The sequence below is a fragment of the Xiphophorus couchianus genome, chromosome 13 (assembly GCF_001444195.1).
Source record: "Xiphophorus couchianus chromosome 13, X_couchianus-1.0, whole genome shotgun sequence".
Lineage (NCBI taxonomy): Eukaryota > Metazoa > Chordata > Actinopteri > Cyprinodontiformes > Poeciliidae > Xiphophorus > Xiphophorus couchianus.
The window spans coordinates 18,644,195-18,669,189 of NC_040240.1; the positions used below are offsets into that span (position 1 = coordinate 18,644,195).

The following is a 24,995-nucleotide window of genomic DNA, read 5'->3' on the forward strand; positions in this document are numbered from 1 at the left end:
TCTGGTTGTATGAAACAATGGCTGGATCCAAAAGAAAACTAGAAACAAATAGAAAAGAGGGTTGTGATTGGCTTGTTACTCGCTATGTCACCAGGGACAACGATTTATTACTAAAAAATAAAAACTTTAACTGCTCAGGTTTAGGTGAGTTCTCTGTCTTACTCGCTTCATTACTCAACACATCACTAATGAAAAATTTGATCTTTGTTATTTGCTTGTCAAACTGAAAAATAAACTATAAAAGCAATTTTCAAGTTTTTTGGACATTGAACTCCTTTTACCTTCGTACGAAGCATCACCTCAGTGCAGCAGTGGCTTGTTGACTGAACTTTTATAGGATGTTTGGTTTGACAAACAATCGCCACTACAATTTATTTATTACAAATTATTACATTTTACAGCTACTAACACACTATTATTGTTTCATGCTGTTTGCTTTACCTTCTTGCGCTGCATTGTTTACATTTCTCCTGTTTTCAAAAGTAAGTTTGATTAGTTAAAGGAGGAAAAGCCATAAAAGGTCATTTTATTTCTACATCAATAAACCATTTTCACAGCGTAATTGTGATTCCTGCGTTCATTTACCGGTTAACAAAACATTTATACGGGAAAAGAACATTTACTAAAATGATCCTCATACAGAAAGGTGCAGACATTTAGACCTTAACCTGCATCCAAACGCTGGTGGTTCCTACCTATTCGGTGTAAGATTATCTGGGGCCTCCGGGAGAAATCCAGCAGTCTGCGATGATCATCCATCTCTTCCTCCGACTTGACGATGATTTCTTTAAACTCTGTGAATGTTTCTTCAGCAGCAGTTAACGGCTCGTTGATAAACTCGTTTAGAGAAACAGTCGAACATTCAACCAAACAGACCATGCGCCATTTTCTTTGTCTTCTTCTTCTTTTTTTTGTTTTATGGCGGTTGGCAAGCAACTTTCAGGTGCATTACCGCCACCTTCTGGACTGGAGTATGAACCAGATGCCTAATCCCTATAATCTCCCTATTAGACCTGTTTTTCTAAGAAACCTAAACACGGAATTAAAAACCACATCTCCAGATGATTTTTGTAGCAGACCTCTAATATTTAATTTAACTTTATTCCTATTTAACTCTTCTACTAATTCCTCTCTTTCTAGATTATATTTATTACATTCCATAAAAATATGTATAACTGTTTCCAACTTTCCACAAAAATTACATAATCCCGTACTATGTTTATTTATTATTTTCAAAGTACTATTTAGCCCTACATGTCCAAATCTTAACCTAGATATAATATCTTCCTCTTGTTTATTCCTATTTTCCTTTCTACCCTCCCCCACTTTTTTTTGAATATTATAATAAAACCTTGCCTTCTTTTCACCCTCCCATTGTTCCTGCCATTTCTTCTTGTAATATATTTTACTTATACTCCTTATCTTGTTTTTACTATACTTAACTTCCAATTCAATTTCATTTCTCTTACTCGCATTCTTTGCAAATGTATCTGCTAATTCATTTCCAACTATTCCGGTATGAGCCGGAATCCAAATAAATTTAACAGTAGATCCATTTATTCCCATTTTATGTATTGATTTATTTATATCTATCAGAATGTCTTGTCTTGCTTCCGACTCTTGTTCCATAATACTTTTTAATGCACTACTCGAATCAGAACAAATTAACACTTTCTTTTCACTTAATTCTTCACTCCATTTTAACGCCATTGAAATAGCCAGTAACTCTCCTGTGTATACATTCAAACTATCCGTTAATCTTTTATTTTCCATAATGTTTAAATCTGGAATTATAAATGCTATCCCTACTGTCAAGAAAATCCGAGCTCATCCCACTTCCCCATGCTGGAGATTTTAGTTTAACAGTAATAATAAATAAAGTTATCTTTAAAATGAATCACTCAAGTGACATCAAGGCCCAACATTAGACTTAAGTGTCAATAAAATAAATCTAGTTGTGTGTGTTGTTTTTGTCTCATGCAAACTTTGCTTTAATTCTACTTTTTTCTATCTAATCATAAGAAATCATAGTCAGTCAGAGAGAGTCATTAAACAGGAAAAGCAGGTTTCCTGGAAAAAGAGGAAGTTTCCAGCCTGCAGATTTATAAAAATAGCTGAGACTATTTTAAAGCATGAAAGTTTTAAAGAATTAAATCTAAACATTTTGAGTAATTTGATAAGATTCAAAGTAAAATACTTATATTAATATTGATTTACTTGTAATAATACTTACACTTATATTTGTGAGAACACTTATAAGAAAAACAAGCAAATGTAACTTTGGTATCAAATAATTAGAATAATAGATTATTCTTGGTTTCTTTTCAGAAAAACATCTGTAATAACTCACATTAAGATTATAATAAATATAATTAATAAGTTATAGTTATAAAATTATAAATGAATGCTAAATCAGAGAAGCTAAAGAAAATAAATGTGATATAAATGTGATTTTGACATTGAACTTGAAATGGTGTAAAAGGTTGTAAAACTGCAATTAAACATCACTGATATGTTGGAGGTAGATGGTAGGTGAAAGGTGACAGGAAGGGAAACAGGGGAACTAACAGGAGAGCAGAGATGATCAGCACCTTATATGGAAACAGGAGGTTGAGCAGCCCTGAGACATTGGCACAGACATCATGACATGATGTCTCTTAAGACAGTGACGGATATGAGATCATCTGTCTAAGCAGACAGATAAACCCTATATAAGGTGGGTGCAAAAGAGGAACCGTTCGTTGGATCCTCCGGGCAGCTTCGAGCCAAGATCGAGATGGACAAAGAACTCTGCAGCTGAAGAAGAGCCGGGGCCACGGAGCCGGAGACTGTCCTGCACATGGAGACCAACCCGTCTGGCCCACAATCTGTGGCTTCGAATCGCACTTCTCTCATCGGCTGGGTTCTGACCCCAAAGACAAAGATGAAGACAAAGACAAGGAAGAAGAACTGGTGCCTTTTTTCCTGCCAGCACCAAGTCCTGTGTGACCTCAGCATCCATGCGGAGAGGAGGCTCATCAGACCTGCGGAGATCCTGGCCTTCATCGATCAACATCTTCCTCCTGTTGCAACACCTTCTTCATCATCGTGCCAGGTCTGGGGTTCGAGGCGCCAAACTCCGTCCGTCTCTCTCTAAGGTTCCTTTTTTAGTTCTCAGTATCAGCAGTAGGGAAAGATAGACTAGATGATTGATTTTACTTATTTGATTATTTCTGCTACTGAATTAAGCTGTACTGACCCTTGCAAAAATGCCTTACTAATAAAATATTTAGCATAAAGAAAATCTAAAAGATGTTGTGGACATTCAGTTAATGAGTCACCTTAAAGTTCTTTGATGGTTGTAAAATAGCTGTGATGTTTGATTCTGGAGAGGAAGAGGTGGAAAATGTTTTTAGGTTGCTGGTAGCCCATATTTAAAACCTCATCCTTGGGACTCGCCCGAGTCACTAAAACCTACCTGGTTCAATAACAAATGCAAGTTGCAAAATAGAGAACGAGCGACCGTTAACAGGTGTGCTCTGTGAAACTAGTTGGCTGTAGGCTGCTCAGTCTGGCTAATTCACAGGGGGAAGAAGGGTGGGACACCTGGATGTAGGCCGTCAGATAACCAGGCGAATCGTTTCTCGAAACCAGCTTAAACAGAGTTTACTTCAGTTCTGGACAGGGTAAATCCCAGCAGATTTAGGAAACTCAACGGACCCGTTAGACGGAGAGCTGGTAGCACATCTCCCCTCTCAGAAGAGGAAGTACGAGAGTGAGAGAGTAGAGACAGAAAGGAGGGGGGGGGGTGTTGCGCAACAACAAGTGGCGCCCAACGTGGGGCCCAGTCCAACGGAGTAGGAGGGCCCTATGGCCAAGTTAGTAAAAACAGATGTGAGGATCTGAATAGCTCACTTGGCTTGTTAACTCTTAAGGAATAGAGTTAATGGTGACTGATAAGGCCGTCAGTCACAACCCTTGCAGTAACTGTATAGCATACAGGTGAGGGAAAGCTTCTACTGAGGATAAATGACCGGATCCAGACAGTGAAGCTAGTAGCCAACATAGTCTAGACCCATCCCTGCTCGAAGGCTAAAGAGAGGCTTTGGGGGATAGACAACTCGAACCGACAGAGAGACGGAGTGATGGATGATCACTTCGAGGAGGAAAATCTGGGGAAGAAACCGGAGGAAGCCGGCCGCCCAGATCGTTTGGAAAAGGAGGAGACCTCAACAGAACTGCATCAGCTTCTACACAGCTACTGTGACTCAGACCTGAAGCAAGTGGGGAAATTGGTTCCAAGAATGAGGAACTGAAACATCAACCCCTGACAAAGAAAAGCTGGCTCACTCTTGCTGGAGTGGTTCGTGATGTAATGCTGACCAGACCAGCCAGCAAGCATGCACAGGAGACGGAGAAAGGTGTCATCAGCCGACGATGGATGAGGAAGCACACCGCGTCCTCCACTGCAGCCATCGAGAAGACATCCGGCAACAGAGGAACAAACACCAGCAGCTGACATCATCCCACAGACGCAGACATGGTTAAAGTCATCACGCAGACCCGAGAGAAGCAGCTTGAGAGTGCGAGAGAGAAACAAGTAGCTCATCACAACTTATGGAAGAAGAAAGCAGAACTGAGGCTCCGCCCGAAACTTGAGGTGCAGCGACAAGGCGCACACCTGAGAAAAAGCCCTATGGAGGGGCAAAGATGACGACCTTTCGTGCCACTAAGAAAGGTTGTCTCTGCCGGTGTCGAGGTGGGACAGAACACCTAAGGACAGGTGGTCCTAGAGTAGCACGGGGAGCAGGTAGTACGGTGCGTGCATAAGGCCCTCGAATATGCAGGCGTGCTACACCCCCGTGAAGAACTGAGCAAGCAGGACTGCTGGATGTCCCTTCAGCCCATCCGATGCAGCTGTGTGACTTTGAGGTATGTGGTCGATACGCAGGGCACCCAGGGCAGCGGATGGAAGGTTTGTTCATCAAGAGCACAGTCCCATGGGGTTCAGTCTGCATGGATGTAGCAGAGCCAATGGGGATAACAGAAAAGAGAGGTGAGACGTACCTCTTGGTGCTGATGGACACAGTGACAACTGCTAGAAGAGCAGGTCTTCCCCTGCAGAGGAACTCCGTTCACGTCACAGAAAGCAGGGAGGCGAAGACACTTCTCCTTTTTGCTTAGAGAAGGAAAAGGGAAGTTGCAGCTCAAATTGTCACTGAAAACAGGGCAGAGAGTTTGGATTAAAGCTCAAGATCGGCCTGCAACTATGGTGATCAAGCTGAGATTCAACGCCCGAGATTTTGTAAAGTAAGTACTGAACTTCAACACAGTACTACTGATGAAGAAAGGGGTCCATGAGGAAGCAGTGCTCAAGCCAGTTCTTAGCTACAGCGAACCAGAACATTACAAGAAGATGGCCAGAGAATCAAGCACCATGCCATCCTATATTAGACTGGCCACTATTACAGGAAGGTTGCCGTTCAAAGAACAACTTCAAGGCTTTGGACTGGGAGGGCCGTGAAGAAATTGGATTATGCTAAAGAAGAACTCCTGTCACAACCTGATGGATTAAAATGGAAAAGGATCATGATTACGGATAAAGCGTCATGATGCTTATGCTTTTTGCTTTGCTCTGCTGAACAGCCAGAAATTTTTTTTTGAGGCCTTCTGTCTCAGCCCATCTTCCCTTCCCTAAAGAATCATTCCACATCCTGAAGAACCGACAGTTCATCCAGCGAAGGTTCCTGTAGAAGAATCAGAGCGATCCAAGTTTTCTTCGACATTCATCACCTCATGGGGGAAATCAAAACTCCATGGAGGGGGTGTCAAGAGAAGTGGAGTTTTGATGACTACACTGAGCCCTCTGTGAAAACTGAGGATGAAGAATCTGCATCTTCACATCCCAGACGAACTTCTTCTCTTTCTAGGGGATGAGGACGGCGAACTGCAGGAGGGTGATGGACTCCCAGCATGTGAAAGGTCTGACCTCGTGGAGGGGGTGTCAAGAAAATCCGAGCTCATCCCACTTCCCCATGCTGGAGATTTTAGTTTAACAGTAATAATAAATAAAGTTATCTTTAAAATGAATCACTCAAGTGACATCAAGGCCCAACATTAGACTTAAGTGTCAATAAAATAAATCTAGTTGTGTGTGTTGTTTTTGTCTCATGCAAACTTTGCTTTAATTCTACTTTTTTCTATCTAATCATAAGAAATCATAGTCAGTCAGAGAGAGTCATTAAACAAGAAAAGCAGGTTTCCTGGAAAAAGAGGAGGTAAGTTTCCAGCCTGCAGATTTATAAAAATAGCTGAGACTATTCCTTAGTTTAAAGCATGAAAGTTTTAAAGAATTAAATCTAAACATTTTGAGTAATTTGATAAGATTCAAAGTAAAATACTTATATTAATATTGATTTACTTGTAATAATACTTACACTTATATTTGTGAGAACACTTATAAGAAAAACAAGCAAATGTAACTTTGGTATCAAATAATTAGAATAATAGATTATTCTTGGTTTCTTTTCAGAAAACATCTGTAATAACTCACATTAAGATTATAATAAATATAATTAATAAGTTATAGTTATAAAATTATAAATGAATGCTAAATCAGAGAAGCTAAAGAAAATAAATGTGATATAAATGTGATTTTGACATTGAACTTGAAATGGTGTAAAAGGTTGTAAAACTGCAATTAAACATCACTGATATGTTGGAGGTAGATGGTAGGTGAAAGGTGACAGGAAGGGAAAAAGGGGAACTAACAGGAGAGCAGAGATGATCAGCACCTTATATGGAAACAGGAGGTTGAGCAGCCCTGAGACATTGGCACAGACATCATGACATGATGTCTCTTAAGACAGTGACGGATATGAGATCATCTGTCTAAGCAGACAGATAAACCCTATATAAGGTGGGTGCAAAAGAGGAACCTTTTGTTGGATCCTCCGGGCAGCTTCGAGCCAAGATCGAGATGGACAAAGAACTCTGCAGCTGAAGAAGAGCCGGGGCCACGGAGCCGGAGACTGTCCTGCACATGGAGACCAACCCGTCTGGCCCACAATCTGTGGCTTCGAATCGCACTTCTCTCATCGGCTGGGTTCTGACCCCAAAGACAAAGATGAAGACAAAGACAAGGAAGAAGAACTGGTGCCTTTTTTCCTGCCAGCACCAAGTCCTGTGTGACCTCAGCATCCATGCGGAGAGGAGGCTCATCAGACCTGCGGAGATCCTGGCCTTCATCGATCAACATCTTCCTCCTGTTGCAACACCTTCTTCATCATCGTGCCAGGTCTGGGGTTCGAGGCGCCAAACTCCGTCCGTCTCTCTCAAAGGTTCCCTTTTTTAGTACTCAGTATCAGCAGTAGGGAAAGATAGACTAGATGATTGATTTTACTTATTTGATTATTTCTGCTACTGAATTAAGCTGTACTGACCCTTGCAAAAATGCCTTACTAATAAAATATTTAGCATAAAGAAAATCTAAAAGATGTTGTGGACATTCAGTTAATGAGTCACCTTAAAGTTCTTTGATGGTTGTAAAATAGCTGTGATGTTTGATTCTGGAGAGGAAGAGGTGGAAAATGTTTTTAGGTTGCTGGTAGCCCATATTTAAAACCTCATCCTTGGGACTCGACCGAGTCACTAAAACCTACCTGGTTCAATAACAAATGCAAGTTGCAAAATAGAGAACGAGCGACCGTTAACAGGTGTGCTCTGTGAAACTAGTTGGCTGTAGGCTGCTCAGTCTGGCTAATTCACAGGGGGAAGAAGGGTGGGACACCTGGATGTAGGCCGTCAGATAACCAGGCGAATCGTTTCTCGAAACCAGCTTAAACAGAGTTTACTTCAGTTCTGGACAGGGTAAATCCCAGCAGATTTAGGAAACTCAACGGACCCGTTAGACGGAGAGCTGGTAGCACATCTCCCCTCTCAGAAGAGGAAGTACGAGAGTGAGAGAGTAGAGACAGAAAGGAGGGGGGGGGGTGTTGCGCAACAACACTACTCTATCATTTACCATTTTTTGATGCATCTGTGTATATTTGTAAGTATTCTCCATATACCCTTCTTATGTATCTTTCCACCTCTCCTTCTACTGTTTGTCTTCCTTCCTCCAACAATGTTAAATCAACTTTCATCTCTTTTTGTATCCAAGGCGGATTACATGAAAAATCCACCACCGGGCTAATTAAACATTGATTTAATCCTATTTCCTTTATTTCTTTATTTATTATCCATCCAAAACTATTTACATTTACATTCTTAACACTTTCTTGGCATGGTTGTAGTATATTATTTATAGGATAACTTTTTTTATGCCCTTTTACGTTTGCCCAAAACCCTACTCCTAATTGTTTCCTTCTTAACTCCAATGGCATTTCCCCCATTTCTACCTGTAGTGTTGACACTGGTGTTGTCTTCATTGCCCCACAGCAAATTCTTAACGCTTGATACTGTATTTTATCTATTTCTTTTAATAAGTTACTTGAGGCAGAATTATATACCACACATCCATAATCTATGATCTAATAAGTCCAATATATAATATCTTTAAAGTTTTCCTACCTGCTCCCCATTCTTTACCTCTTAAACACCTCATGATATTTAATATTTTTTTACTTCTCTCTATTATTTTACTAATATGTATTTTCCATGTAAGCTTTTTATCAAACCATAAACCTAAATATTTGAAATTATCTGCCCTTTCTACTTCTTTATTATACATTTTTAATTTTATCTTAGTGCCTACCTTCCTATTAGTGAAGTTAACAAATTTAGATTTTGAACTTGAAATTCGAAATCCCCATTCTAGCGCCCAATCTTCTACTTTACCTAACGCTTCTTGCATTTTATCATTTATAAATTTTACATTTCTTCCCCGTTTCCAAATAAGACCATCATCCGCAAATAAAGTCATTCCAAACTTACCTTCGATTTTACTAAAAATATCATTAATCATTATTATAAATAACATTGGACTTATAATACTACCTTGAGGAGTGCCATTTTCAGTTAAACATTTTGAACTTACTTCATTTCCTATTTTAACTCTTATATTTCTATCAGTTAAAAAATCTTTAATCCAATTATAAATTTTACCTCTTAGCCCTATTTGTCTAATTTTAATCAGTAAACCTTCCTTCCATAACATGTCATATGCCTTCTCAATATCCAAGAACACTACCATTAAAACCTCTTTATTCACCTGTGCTTTTCTGATTTCATTTTCAAGCTGTACCATAGGATCTGCTGTACTTCTTCCTTTCCTGAAGCCATATTGATATTTTTTTATTTTTTCTCTCGATTCTAAGAAGTAAATTAATCTATTATTCACCATTTTCTCCATTACTTTCCCGACACAAGATGTTAACGCTATTGGCCTGTAACTTTCAGTTAACTGAGGATCCTTACCTGGTTTACATATAGGAATAATAATTGATTCCTTCCATTTCTCTGGCAAAGTTCCTTCTTCCCATATCTTATTATATAGTTTTAGTAAAACTAATTTACTCCTTTCATTCAAGTTTTTAAGCATAACATAATTTATTTGGTCCTCCCCTGGTGTTGAATTTTTTGTATTCTTTAATGCTTTTTTTAATTCTGTCATTGAAAACTTCATATTTATAGAATCATTATCAACCATTTCCTCATTTATCCTTTCATTATATTTTCTCATCGTTAATTCTCTTCCTTCTTTCTCTTCTTTACTAAGATTTTCATTACTATGCACTTTAGCTAAAACTTTTACTAATAACTCTACCTTATCTTTATCTTCTATAATCATATTTCCATTATTTTGTAGTATTGAGAATTTATATTCCTTTGACTTTCCTGACATTTTCTTAATTGTATTCCATACTCTATCTAATGCTGTAGTTTTTCCTAATGACTCACAGTATTTACTCCAATAAAACTTTTTCGCATTTCTAATCTTCCTCCTGACTTCTGCTTGTTTCCTCTTATAACTAATTAGGTTTTGGAAACTAACATCTTTTTTAAGTGTTTTAAAAGCCTTATTCCTTGCTTTAATTGCCATTGTACATTCTATATTCCACCAGGGGACTATTCTTTTCTTTTTAATCCCTTTACCTTTTGGGATTGCTTCTTTTTGCTACTTCAATAATACTCTTACAAATTTCTAAATTTAATTCGTTTATTGATTTATTTATATCTATATTTATCAATCTATTCTCACTCATATCTTTATATTTCCTCCAATCAGCGTCTTTAAACCTCCATCTTCCTTGAGTATTTACCTGTTCTTTTTCCATATCTAACTCAACTTCAATAAATATTGGATAATGATCACTGCCTATTGTACTATTTTTATTTATTTTCCATTTACAACTATCTGCCATACCTTGTGATACTAGAGTGAGATCAATGGCAGATTCCTTACCACTAATCATATCCAACTGAGTTCCTTCCCCATTATTTAATACTACCAATTCTTTTTCCTCAATTATTCCTTCTAAAATACCCCCGTTATAATCATCTTTCTCACCCCATAAAGTGCTGTGTGCATTAAAATCCCCACACCATATTAGCTTCTCTCCCCTGTGTTTAATTATACTTTCTAACTTTGCTTTATCTATTTTTTTACAAGGATTATAATAATTTATAATTTCTATACTTCCATTTTTTGTCCACATTTTAATTCCATTAACCTCTAATTCCGTATCCAATTGTATCTTAATAAATGTTATCTTTTCTTTTATACATATAGCACATCCTCCTCCATTTCCATTTCCTCTGTCTCTTCTTATAGTTGAATACCCACTAATACTAAACTGTAATGTTTGTTTTAACCAAGTTTCTTGAATGCAGATTACATCTGGTTTCTCCTTTAATCTATTAATAAAACCTTTAAACTCTTGACCATTAGCAATTAGACTTCTAGCATTCCATTGTAATATTAAAATTATATGACTATTTGACTTGCTTCATTTTCACCTGATCCCTCTCCTTGTCTGAGTTCATCCTGAATTCTTTCCCATGATAAGTCTGTAACATTAAAGAATCTTACTGCTGCTTTCACTATGATTTTAATTTTTTCAGTTTTAGTCCTCGCTTGTTCTGAACAATTTATAATGTAAGCTAAGAACGGGATCAGTTTTTCTAGCGTGACACTATTTTGATCTTTACCTATCGTCTTCTTTTCTAATTTAGCTCTTTGACTTACCCCTGCACTTTTCACCTCCTTTACTGCTTCTGCATATGACATTCTCTTCTCTGTTTTTATTTTTTGAATTTCTGCTGCTTCTTTCCTCACCATACACCCTGCATATGCTGCAGTATGATCTCCTCCACAGTTGCAACATCTTATCGGCTTCTCTCCACATTCCCCATAAGAATGTTCTCCTCCACACCTACCACATCTTTGCTTCCCATTACATATTTTTGCTGTATGTCCATATCTCTGACATTTGTAGCATCTCATCGGTGGAGGAATATAATTCCTAACACTGAAACTCAGGTAACCAATCATTATTTTATCTGGTTTTTCTTTTCCTTTAAACTCTAATAGCACAGAAGTGCTATCCACTCTTTCTCCATTTCTAAAAGCCTGCAGTCGTCTGATATTTGTCACTTCTCCTCCTTTAATGATTTTCTTTAACTCATCTAAGTTTTCTCCTAATGGAATCCCTGATATTACCCCTTTTATTCCTCTCTCTTCTCCCATTATTTTCCTCTCCGTTATTTCTTTTTTACAAATCGACTGTAATTTTAACGCTTTGTTCTTTTGTTCAGCATTTTTACAGATAATCAACAGGCTTCCATCTCTTAACACTTTAGCTAAATCCACATCTCCAATTACTTTCTTTAAACCAATAGATAGTGAATGGACTCACTCCTGTCAAATCCTGTCCAGCTCTGAACTTCAAAATTACCTTGAACTCCTCCATCATTACTTTCTTTCGTGTCTCGACGTTTTCCTCCTCATCTTCGAGAGATCTTTTTCCTGTATTTATTACGGTGGCCGACAGGTGCAAATGCGCAGCAAAAGAGAAAACATGCAAACAAACAAAAAACACGCGCACAAATTAAATGCGGCAAGCAAAAAGCGAACAAAATGCAGCAAACAAAAAAGAAAACACCCCCGAATGAAATGCAGCAAACAAAAAGAGAGACGCAAACAAAAAAAGAAAACACCCCCGAATGAAATGCAGCAAACAAAAAGAGAGACGCAAACAAAAAAAGAAGACACCCCCGAATGAAATGCAGCAAACAAAAAAGAAAACACACCCGAATGAAATGCAGCAAACAAAAAGAGAGACGCAAACAAAAAAAGAAAACACCCCCGAATGAAATGCAGCAAACAAAAAGAGAGACGCAAACAAAAAATAGAAGACACCCCCGAATGAAATGCAGCAAACAAAAAGAGAGACGCAAACAAAAAAAGAAGACACCCCCGAATGAAATGCAGCAAACAAAAAAGAAAACACCCCCGAATGAAATGCAGCAAACAAAAAGTGTTGAAAACGGAAGTGCTCCAGACCACTAGGGGGAGTCAAAGAAAATCGAGACCGAGCCCAGAACGGTATGACTGACACAAAGTCTATCACACTACCCATAAATTATTCTGTTATTCTATAATATTATAAAAGACGACGTATCTTTTTATAATATAAGTACGTATAGTATTTATACGTACTAAATATAGTTATATAGTACGTATAACTATATTTCTGAAAAGAAATATAGTTATACGTACCTTTACTTTCTTTCAAATTTCTTTCTCTGAATCTTGCATCTGGTCCCATAGAAATGAATACTATTTTCTTTGACTCCCCCTAGTGGTCTGGAGCACTTCCGTTTTCAACACTTTTTGTTTGCTGCATTTCATTCGGGGGTGTCTTCTTTTTTGTTTGCGTCTCACTTTTTGTTTGCTGCATTTCATTCGGGGGTGTCTTCTTTTTTGTTTGCGTCTCTCTTTTTGTTTGCTGCATTTTATTCGCTTTTTGCTTGCCGCATTTAATTTATGCGCGTGTTTTTTGTTTGTTTGCATGTTTTCTCTTTTGCTGCGCATTTGCACCTGTCGGCCACCGTAATTTATCCCTTTCTTGCCCTTATCTTTTCCTCCTCCACCTTTCTTATTTTCTACTACCGACCAACTTGTTTCCATTCCTTCATCCTCTGAGCACCCTCCACTACTACTCGCCATCTTAGTTCACTCACAGTCCAGATTATGCCTCTAAACCGCTCTTCCTCTTCTTAGCTTCTCGTGACCGAACCACGCTCCGTCAGAGTAGCCCTCCTCCTGTCTGCTCGTTCTGCCGACTAGTTCTGCTTCAACGCTATCATCTCCGCATCAAACTGTAAAGTTCCTCTGATCTCGCCGACATCTTCAACCCTTTGTCTTCTTCTTCTTTGGGATTTTATGACTGTCGTTCATTCATGCCATTGCATTACCGCCACCTTGTGGATCTTACGATCATCACGTTCATTTAAATGTGCGGTGCTGGTGGTCGAGTGTAAAGGACTTTTAATGGGTTTTTCTACTTGAATTTTCTACCGGTATTTTAATAATAGTTTGTAATTATTTATGTTTTAGCTCTCAGGATTGAAGGTGGTGCGTTTGGCCCAGATGGTGGCGCCCCCTGTTGCTGTGGCTGTCCTGTGATCAACATAAATCGATGGAGGAAAATCCAACGAGTGTTTGTGACGTCACGGTGTTTGGTGATTCTTTGCTCGGTTCTTTGATTCTTTGCCAGGTGGCGTTGTTGGCAACAAACTAAATAATTGTGTATTTTTACCATCGATTGCCTCACTAATATTTATTTAGCTAATGTTAGTTTATACACTCTTTCTTCTGCACTAGATGGGTTAAATGCTATTACTCTCTTTAATACTGAAATTATTCAATATATGACCTTATATTTTACCTTTGCAAGCATTTCTATGCCATATTTAAAGTTTTAAGCAGGGATGTTGGTACTGATTTTAAATTATTCAGTTTAGCTGACAGATTTGCACTGTTTAACTTTGCATTTCTTTAAAGTACAAATGATTTTTTTTTATTTGAATAGATTTTAATTAGGTAGAGTAAAACTGGTTAACATAATTTGAAAGAAATGAAATCAGATTCAATCTCATTTTACATTAAACACAAAATTAACACAAATACTGTTTTGTAGATTTTTTTTAAAAACACTCAACCATTATATACATTCTATTGTTGATTTAAAAAACTACAAAAATAAACCCCACTCACTCTCTATGGTACAGAATAATACAAATCAATCCCTCAAGTCCAATCATGTGAGAATGTTCTGGAAGGTAGTCCATGTCCGGTCAAACTCTGTTAATGCATGAAATAGTCAGTGGGCCCCCAAGCCTCTTCATCTATCAGCATCAGTACTGGCACTCCTCAGGGCTGTGTGCTGAGCCCTCTGCTCTTCACGTTGTACACACACAACATACAGTTTGACATAAACAGTATGTTAATACAATAACATACAGTTTATCATTATTGTTTTTTGATACAGAATATGCCAAAAAAAAAAACAAGAAAGCCTCTCTGAAGGAAAATGTGTCATGGTTGCACATCTACAAGTATCCAAATGATCACATTTAACAAATACAACAATTTTCAGCTTTATAGACATGAAACCCCTCCAGTCTTTCATTCTAGTTTTAAACCAAATCAGTTCTATAGTGAACCTCAACATAGAACATGTATGGAAAATACTTCTACTGCTTTTCACCTGTGTGACGCCTCAAGTGGTGAATTAAACTCACCTTGTGACGAAAACTTTCTCCACAGGTCACACATGAAAACGGTTTTTCACCATTGTGAATCGTCATGTGCCGAGTTAAATATTGTTTTTGACTAAAACTTTTTCCACAGATCGCACATGAAAACGGCTTTTCACCAGTGTGAATCATGATGTGCTTAGTTAAGTCCTGTTTTTGACTAAAACTTTTTCCACAGTTCACACATGAAAACAGCTTTTCACCAGTGTGAGTCATCATGTGTCGAGTTAAATGCTGTTTTTGACTAAAACTTTTTCCACAGTTCACACATGAAAACGGCTTTTCACCAGTGTGAATCATCATGTGTTCAGTTAAAACCTGTTTTTGACAAAAACCTTTTCCACAGGTCACACATGAAAACGGCTTTTCACCAGTGTGAATCATCATGTGCAGAGTTAAATGCTGTTTGTGACTAAAACCTTTTCCACAATTCACACATGAAAACGGCTTTTCACCTGTGTGAGTCATCATGTGCCGAGTTAAATGCTGTTTGTGACTAAAACCTTTTCCACAATTCACACATGAAAACGGCTTTTCACCAGTGTGAGTCATCATGTGCTGAGTTAAATGCCCTTTTTGACTAAAACCTTTTCCACAATTCACACATGAAAACGGCTTTTCACCTGTGTGAATCATCATGTGCAGAGTTAAAACCTGTTTTTGACAAAAACCTTTTCCACAGGTCACACATGAAAACGGCTTTTCACCAGTGTGAATCATCATGTGTTCAGTTAAACTAAGTTTTCGACTAAAACCTTTTCCACAGTTCACACATGAAAACGGCTTTTCACCTGTGTGAATCATCATGTGCCGAGTTAAATGCTGTTTTTGACTAAAACTTTTTCCACAATTCACACATGAAAACGGCTTTTCACCAGTGTGAATCATCATGTGCCGAGTTAAATCCTGTTTTTGACTAAAACGTTTTCCACAGTTCATACATGAAAACGGCTTTTCACCAGTGTGAATCATCATGTGCTGAGTTAAATGCCGTTTTCGACTAAAACTTTTACCACAGTTCACACATGAAAATGGCTTTTCACCAGTGTGAATCATCATGTGTTCAGTTAAACTAAGTTTTTGACTAAAACTTTTACCACAGTTCACACATGAAAACGGCTTTTCACCAGTGTGAATCATCATGTGCTGAGTTAAATGCCGTTTTCGACTAAACCTTTTACCACAGTTCACACATGAAAATGGCTTTTCACCAGTGTGAATCATCATGTGCTGAGTTAAACTAAGTTTTTGACTAAAACCTTTTCCACAGTTCACACATGAAAATGGCTTTTCACCCATATGAGTTCTCATGTGAGCATCAAAATCAGATTTGAAAGTCAAACGCTTTTTACAGATGACACATGAGAAAGGTTTTCTTCTTTCCTGATTTTGGTTCTCAGCTTCAGCAGCTTCCTGGAAGATGTCTTGGTTCCTGTTTGGTTCTGATTCAATGTGGTCTGTTTGCTCATCAACAGGAACGACCATGCAGGTATCAGTCTCCTGTTTTAATTCAATCTGTTCTTCAGCCTGACTGCAGTAAACTTCTTTCTCTTCCACTTTTATCTGATGATCTTCTGGCTCTTCCTGTTCTTGTTTCACCTGCACAGGTTCTAACTCCTCCTGGTCCAGAGTGGATCTCCTCTCCTGGTTACAAACGTTACACTTCAGGGAATCTGGAGAAGAAAACAGAGAAAAAGAGTAATTGTTAACTTTACTGAAGTAAATCGTTCATGGCAGAAATGAACAAAAAACCATTTGAAAATTCAAGAGCGTAGACAGAGATATAGATGAATCGACATATCCAGCTGACATTTGGAGAATTCTCAAATGAACGGATTTTAAACAAATACTATAAATTATATTCAAATTTCATTTTAGTCCACATTTTTAAAAGCCCTGAGGAACTCCATCCAATCATTCGACTCATGAGCCGATGCACCGCGGTGCTTCATTTGCTCTACTGCGACATCAACTGGACAATATATGTAAAATAGGCAACGTGAAAACAACATGAAGCTTTACAATAAATAAACAAGTTTAAAATGTTTGTGATTCTGATACATAAATTCTGATTAATCTGGTTGTATGAAACAATGGCTGGATCAAAAAGAAAACTAGAAACAAATAGAAAAGAGAGAGTTGTGATTGGCTTGTTACTCGCTATGTCACCAGGGACAACGATTTATTACTAAAAAATAAAAACTTTAACTGCTCAGGTTTAGGTGAGTTCTCTGTCTTACCCGCTTCATTACTCAACACATCACTAATGTAAAGTTTGATCTTTGTTATTTGCTTGTCAAACGGGAAAAAATAAACTATAAAAGCAATTTTCAAGTTGTTTGGACATTGAACTTCTTTTATTTATGTAACTGTTTGGTGTATTAGTTGAAAAATGTGTTTACATGAAGTAGGTGTAAATTCCCACCCATATTGGGCCCATGAATGCACCTTTGCCCATAGTCATTGTGCCCCTTTTCCCCATAGACTATAAATAAACGCCTCATGGACCGCTCTTGCCTATTGTTACTGAAGAGATTTAAGGCAGCCATCTTGGAGCGGTCGACCGTTCCACTCAGCTTTATGTTTAACAGACTCAATGACGTATCAGCGCATTTATCAATCATAACTCGCTAAATACTAAACAGATATTTACCAATTTTTCTGTAAACCTTATTAAAAGGTTAGCAACATTTACAAGGAAATTATTTTTAAAGTATTTTTGAATGACTGATATAAGGTTGAGCATATTTAACTATTCTTAGTGGGGAAAACAGAATAGAGTCAGAATAGAATGTGTTGATATTTCTGTATTATGATTATTTTACAAAGCACACAACCAGTCATAATTTTTTAAATATGTTATTTAGTAATATCAATACATATTTATATAAATATACAAACACAAAATAATACAATCAGAGAGAAATAAAGATGCTTAAATAATTATTAATGCTGAATAATATGCATTAAACTACACATATTTATATGGACGTGCGTATATACATAATATCTATATAGATTTTATTCATGTTTTCCAGCTGAGGAGGAGCTTAAGAGAGATTCAGCAGCTGAGATTCATCAGTGCAGTGAATCCGTCTCTCCTTAAAGACATTCCCCACTTCTTCCTCACATGGTCTTTATGAAACCTTCAAAACAAAAACAGGAGCTATTTTACTTTAGACAGAGTGAAAGAATTTCATATAAATAAGAGTCTTTGCCACCTTGTGTGGAATAATCTAAATCAATGTTAGGGAATATTTAAAACTTTTTAAGATTTACAAAATCTCGGTTAGCCTTCATAGCGGGGCTGAACCCCGGTATTACACTAAGCTGATAGCTAATATTAGCTGTTGTTTTGTCAGTGGACATAAATACAGTATAGTAATATTCTAATCACAAAATATAAACTGTAATATGTCCATCTTACTTGTGAAACGTTATCCCCCGAGATCTCGCGTCATTAGTCTGTCGATCTGAACACAAATATCTGGCAGTGCTGAGGCATCTTCTGCTGTTTTGGTTTAGCCAAGTAGGAGGGACGACCGCTCCAAGATGGCCGCCGTATTTCCTACGCCAGAGCAGCCATGCGGGGTCTACTCATTATATTATGTCTATGCTTTTCCCCACCTTCACTTCCGGTTTACAGGATTGTCGGGCTTATTAGTGCAGATAGGCACCGGGTGTGGCAGCCAAGCTATGAGTGTTGTTGTGTGCAGTTGGATGTCTGTCGGATGAGCGCTGGCGCCGCAGGATCATCAATATATGTGCTGCTGGTAGGATAAATGGATTTTTGATGCGTCACTTATGGCTGGTTCTGTGTAACGTCAGTGTCGCTTTTTATATTGTTGCTACTAGGCCTGTCACGATAACAAATTTTGCTGAACGATTAATCGTCTCAAAAATTATTGCGATAAACAATAATATTGTTTGAAGACCATTTTACACTGATTTAATGGAAATGACGTAATAATGCATGTGATTTTCTGCCAAAGATAGATACACTTTATTTTCAAAAGAATATTTAACACTGGAACTGATGAACAAAACAAAACAACCAAAACCATAAATAACATGGATTCTCAGTCTCCATTAATAAAAAATCTACTTGAACAAAAATTAAACAACATAAAGCCAAAGTGGAAATAAATACTGCATTCAACCAAAAGAGTGCAGATTATAAAGTCTGTATATCATGTTGCCCTATAGTAATAATTAGATTTAAATAGAGAAGATGGGCACATCGACTACCCGATGCAATAGTTCACACTACACAATCCCCCCCCCCTCCATACGACAATTTTAGAACGTTGATCGTTCTCTAAGATTGTCGCTTGCGATTTCGTAACCGATCATCCTGTAGTGTGTGGTGTGTGCTACTAATTTGGTTTGCAGTTGTTTTAAGTCTCAGACTGCTCCTAGTGTTTGTTCTGGGTTGCTGTGCTTCATTGGGTTTTAAATTAGAATAATAAAGTCTATTTTTAATATTATAAAAGTATGTATAAATAAAATATATTTTGTATACTACTTCTGTTTCATAATTTTAAGCCAGACTTGCCTGGGTACTTTTAATAGGGAGAGCCTAGGCCACTTGATATTATTTGAAACTCCACGTCGTCTGTCACGATCCGGGTTTTCTCATGTGTTACACCTACGTATGAAACATCACCTCAATGCAGCAGTGGCTTGTTGATTGGACTTTTATATGAGGTTTAGTTTGACAGATAATAACACCTCTATTATTGTTTCATGCTGTTTGCTTTGCAAGGCTTTACTAGCTTATATATGCACGTTCCAATTAGTAATTACCTGAGATCATTGGACGAAGCTGAAGTTGGTTTCCGATTCCAGCTTCTGATTCAGGAAATGGCTAAAGGGCGAGTCCACTTAATTTCTCACTACCTTCCACATCTTTAATCGACTCTAGTTTAAAAACTACAACAGCTAGACTCTTCTGACCTGGACTGGGTTAATCTGCTCTCACAGCAGAATATTTATAACCATGTTTCTGATTTGTGAAACTTCAATAAAGGTTGATTTCACCACTTTTTAATCTCTGTTATAGTATAACTGCTCAAATTCCCAAACTAGCATAACACCTAAACTCTTGAAATCTGGACAAGATTATTTTCAACAAACAGCAGAATATTTAAAACCATGTTTGTGATTTGTGAAACTTTTATCCGATTTGTGGAACTTCAATAAAATGCCATTTTTACCCATCTTTGCATCCAGCTCATATTAAAACTGCTCTAATGCCAAAACTACAACAACTACGTATTTAAAACTTGGACTAGATTATTCTTCTCTAATAGCAGAATATTTTAATTTATGTTTGGGATTTGTGAAACTTCACTAAAGTTTAGATTACTATTCACACTTGTTCCATGCAGTTTTTTAAAATTCCAATTCAATTCTAATTCAAAACCACTTAATTAATCCTAATGGGAAATTAAATGTTGGTGTTACTCATGAATTCTTCCAAGAGTTATTGTAGATGGAGATGGTTGTTGGAAGGAAAGATCTTCTGCAGCCGTCTGTTACATAAAGTTTCACAAATCAGAAAAAAGTTTCACAAATCAGAAAAAAGTTTCACAAATCCCAAACATGGATTTAAATATTCTGCTATTAGAGCAGAATAATCCAGTCCAGGTTTTGAAGAGTGTAGTTCTTGCAGTTTTTAAACCAGAGTCTATTAAAGATGCGAAAGGAAGTGAAAAATTAGGTGGAATCGGAAACCAACTTCAGCTTGGTGTAGTTAAAGGAGGAAAAGCCATAAAAGGTCATTTTATTTCTACATCAATGAGCCATTTTCACAGCGTAATTGTGATTCCTGCGTTCATTTACCGGTTAACAAAACATTTATACGGGAAAAGAACATTTACTAAAATGATCCTCATACAGAAAGGTGCAGACATTTAGACCTTAACCTGCATCCAAACGCTGCTGGTTCCTACCCATTCGGTGTAAGATTATCTGGGGCCTCCGGGAGAAATCCAGCAGTCTGCGATGATCATCCATCTCTTCCTCCGACTTGACGATGATTTCTTTAAACTCTGTGAATGTTTCTTCAGCAGCAGTTAACGGCTCGTTGATAAACTCGTTTAGAGAAACAGTCGAACATTCAACCAAACAGACCATGCGCCATTTTCTTTGTCTTCCTCTTCTTCTTCTTTGGGATTTTATGACTGTCGTTCATTCATGTCATTGCGTTACCGCCACCTTGTGGATCTTACGATCATCACATCTAAAGATTTCTCATACAGTGCCAGTTCTCTTTGAAAAACGTAAAATCTTTTCTTCCACTTTATCTAAATAAAACAAATACAATATTAGTTTTCCAGTTTTCCACAAATCCAAAGTTAATATTGTCTTCTGATTCGTATCTCCTACATCCCGCAACATGTTTCACAGTTTCTTCACTCCATCAGATCAGAACCTTTCCTATAGTTTCCGTATATCCACAATGATCGCTGCTGCTTTGTTCGGAGTTACCGCTGGTTCCGCCCATCCTGTGGCTTATTGAGAGCCGATCAGCACCGGCTTGTTCACTGAATTGTGCGGTGCTGGTGGTCGAGTGTAAAGGACTTTTAACGGTTTTATCTATTTGATTTTTCTACCGGTATTTTAATAATAGTTTGTATTTTTTTCTTTTTTAGCTCTGAGGATTGAAGGTGGTGCGTTTGGCCCAGATGGTGGCGCCCCCTGTTGCTGTGGCTGTCCCGTGATCAACATAAATCGATTGAGGGAAATCCAACGAGTGTTTGTGACGTCACGGTGTTTGGTGATTCTTTGCTCGGGAGCCTCCGATCCAGAACCTGTCAGCACCTACCGCCAAGCCTCGGCAACTCAGCTTAGTTTTTCCTAACTTCTTCTCATCTACATAGAAGTATTATTTAATTTTACTGTTTTTATTTTAATAAATTATTATAACTTTGAAACAGTGTCTATTGCAATTCACTCTAAATTTCCCCTCTCGCTGCTCCTCTTTTTATTCAGACTTGGGAAACCCTAGTTACAGAAGTTAACAGCTGCTAGAAAAAGCAAATTAAAGTAAGATAAATGAGTACATATGAAAATAAGAAATTTAAAATCTAACAAATAGCTAAAAATTGTAATTTATACCAGGTGAGTCTTTCTCCCCTACAATGTGGACCGGTACCAGTACTGGACTGATTCTGATCCTTCAAATGATTTTAACATAACTTAGAAGTTGATGTAAAAATAATGTTTGTTTTGGCCACAAAATGATTATGCTCAGCAGCAAACAACAAATCACCAACTACAGCATAGAGCAGCTCATCCATGTAGCAGCTATGTAGCCTGATGTAAAAACATTTTGCTAGACAATGTCAAACATTGAGAAGTTTAAGTTATTGTTTTCAAACCTTATCAAATACGGAATTTTGAAGCCAAAAATACCTGAGAAATATACAGAGCCAACCATGAGAATCAACTCGTTTAAAGTTTAAACTCAGGTTCACACAAACACAAAGACCCTATAAATGTTGGGCTGTTGAACTGGACCATTCAAGCTAATTTTCTGTTAGCAGCTTTACAAATCTTTTACATGACATTACCAAGACACATTAAAACAAACCTTTATCTTGGCTTTTTTCTATTCTTCCTTTCTTTTCTCCCTTCCTGAAGGATAAGTCCTTTTTGGAGACATTGTTTTGCTGATTTATCTTCTGACCGGATCTTTTCACCTTTGGATGAGGCTCATGTTACCAGCGAAGCGTGCGGTACCTACCGCGGCCACCAGGGGCCGCCAAGAGCATATTGTTTCTTTCTATCAATAAAATAATAATTTCTACATACATTATCAAATATATATATTATTGTAAAAACAAACCACTTAATAGTGACATTGTGTGGTTTTGATATTATGACAGAAATTATTACTAAGAAAAATAAATAAAATCAGCTCCACTGAGGGGGCCCCTTAGTGGCCCTGGGGCCCTTAGTGGCTGCTTAGATTGCTAATGCCTTGTGCCGGCTCTGGTAATGAAAGCAGGAAAATTAATTTGTGGTGAATCTTGCATTTTCCTTCAAGTACAAATCCATTTTATTTCATTTGAAAAGATTTTAATCAGAGTAAAACTGGTTAATATAATTTGAAAGAAAACTCAATCTCATTTTACTTTAAAGACAAAATTATCGCAAATATTTTTTTCCAGATTTTAAAAAAAAACCTCACTCAATTCTGTACATTCTAGTTTTGATTTTAAAAACTTTTAAAATAAACCCCACAAACTCTCTCTATGGTACAGAATAATACAAATCAATCCCTCAAGTCCAATCATGTGAGAATGTTCTGGAAGGGAGTCCATGTCCGGTCAAACTCTGTTAATGCATGAAATAGTCAGTGGGCCCCCAAGCCTCTTCATCTATCAGCATCAGTACTGGCACTCCTCAGGGCTGTGTGCTGAGCCCTCTGCTCTTCATGTTGTACACACACAACATACAGTTTGACATAAACAGTATGTTAATACAATAACATACAGTTTATCATTATTGTTTTTTGATAAAGAATATGCCAAAAAAAAAAACAAGAAAGCATCTCTGAAGGAAAATGTGTCATGGTTGCACATCTCCAAGTATCCAAATGATCACATTTAACAAATACAACAATTTTCAGCTTTATAGACATGAAACCCCTCCAGTCTTTCATTCTAGTTTTAAACCAAATCAGTTCTATAGTGAACCTCAACATAGAACATGTATGGAAAATACTTCTACTGCTTTTCACCTGTGTGACGCCTCAAGTGGTGAATTAAACTCACCTTGTGACGAAAACTTTCTCCACAGGTCACACATGAAAATGGTTTTTCACCATTGTGAATCGTCATGTGCTGGGTTAAATTACCTTTTTGACAAAAACTTTTTCCACAGGTCACACATGAAAACGGCTTTTCACCAGTGTGAATCATCATGTGCCGAGTTAAAACCTGTTTTTGACTAAAACTTTTTCCACAGTTCACACATGAAAACGGCTTTTCACCAGTATGAATCATCATGTGCTTACTTAAGTCCTGTTTTTGACAAAAACTTTTTCCACAGGTCACACATGAAAACGGCTTTTCACCAGTGTGAATCATCATGTGCAGAGTCAAATGCTGTTTTCGACTAAAACTTTTTCCACAGTTCACACATGAAAACGGCTTTTCACCAGTGTGAATCATCATGTGCTCAGTTAACTGCTGTTTTTGACTAAAACCTTTTCCACATTTCACACATGAAAACGGCTTTTCACCAGTGTGAATCATCATGTGCCGAGTAAAATCCTGTTTTTGACAAAAACTTTTTCCACAGGTCACACATGAAAACGGCTTTTCACCAGTGTGAATCATCATGTGCAGAGTCAAATGCTGTTTTCGACTAAAACTTTTTCCACAGTTCACACATGAAAACAGCTTTTCACCAGTGTGAATCATCATGTGCTCAGTTAAATTCTGTTTTTGACTAAAACCTTTTCCACATTTCACACATGAAAACGGCTTTTCACCAGTGTGAATCATCATGTGCTGAGTTAAATGCTGTTTGTGACTAAAACTTTTACCACAGTTCACACATGAAAACGGCTTTTCACCTGTGTGAATCATCATGTGCTGAGTTAAATTACCTTTTTGACAAAAATTTTTTCCACAGTTCACACATGAAAACGGCTTTTCACCTGTGTGAATCATCATGTGCAGAGTTAAATTAAATTTTTGACTAAAACTTTTTCCACAGGTCACACATGAAAACGGCTTTTCACCAGTGTGAATCATCATGTGCTCAGTTAAATGCTGTTTTCGACTAAAACTTTTTTCACAGTTCACACATGAAAACGGCTTTTCACCAGTGTGAATCATCATGTGCTCAGTTAAATGCCGTTTTCGATTAAAACTTTTTCTACAGTTCACACATGAAAACGGCTTTTCACCAGTGTGAATCATCATGTGCCGAGTTAAATCCCGTTTTTGACTAAAACTTTTTCCACAGTTCACACATGAAAACGGCTTTTCACCAGTGTGAATCCTCATGTGCCGAGTTAAAGTCAGTTTTAGAGTAAAACATTTTCCACAATTCACACATGAAAACGGCTTTTCACCCGTATGAGTTCTCATGTGAGTATCAAAATCAGATTTGAAAGTCAAACGCTTTTTACAGATGTCACATGAGAAAGGTTTTCTTCTTTCCTGATTTTGGTTCTCAGCTTCAGCAGCTTCCTGGAAGATGTCTTGGTTCCTGTTTGGTTCTGGATCAGTGTG

General features: G+C 37.5%; 1 long non-coding RNA gene across 1 annotated transcript; it reads right to left on the reverse strand.

Moving 5' to 3' along the window:
• Positions 1 to 16,340: 16,340 nt before the first annotated feature.
• LOC114155849 (uncharacterized) lies at positions 16,341 to 20,744 on the reverse strand. The gene is made up of 2 exons (XR_003597845.1): positions 20,697 to 20,744; positions 16,341 to 16,415 (listed from the first exon to the last, which is right to left on the reverse strand). It is a non-coding gene; the product is annotated as an uncharacterized LOC114155849 (long non-coding RNA).
• Between the last annotated feature and the right edge of the window lie 4,251 nt (positions 20,745 to 24,995).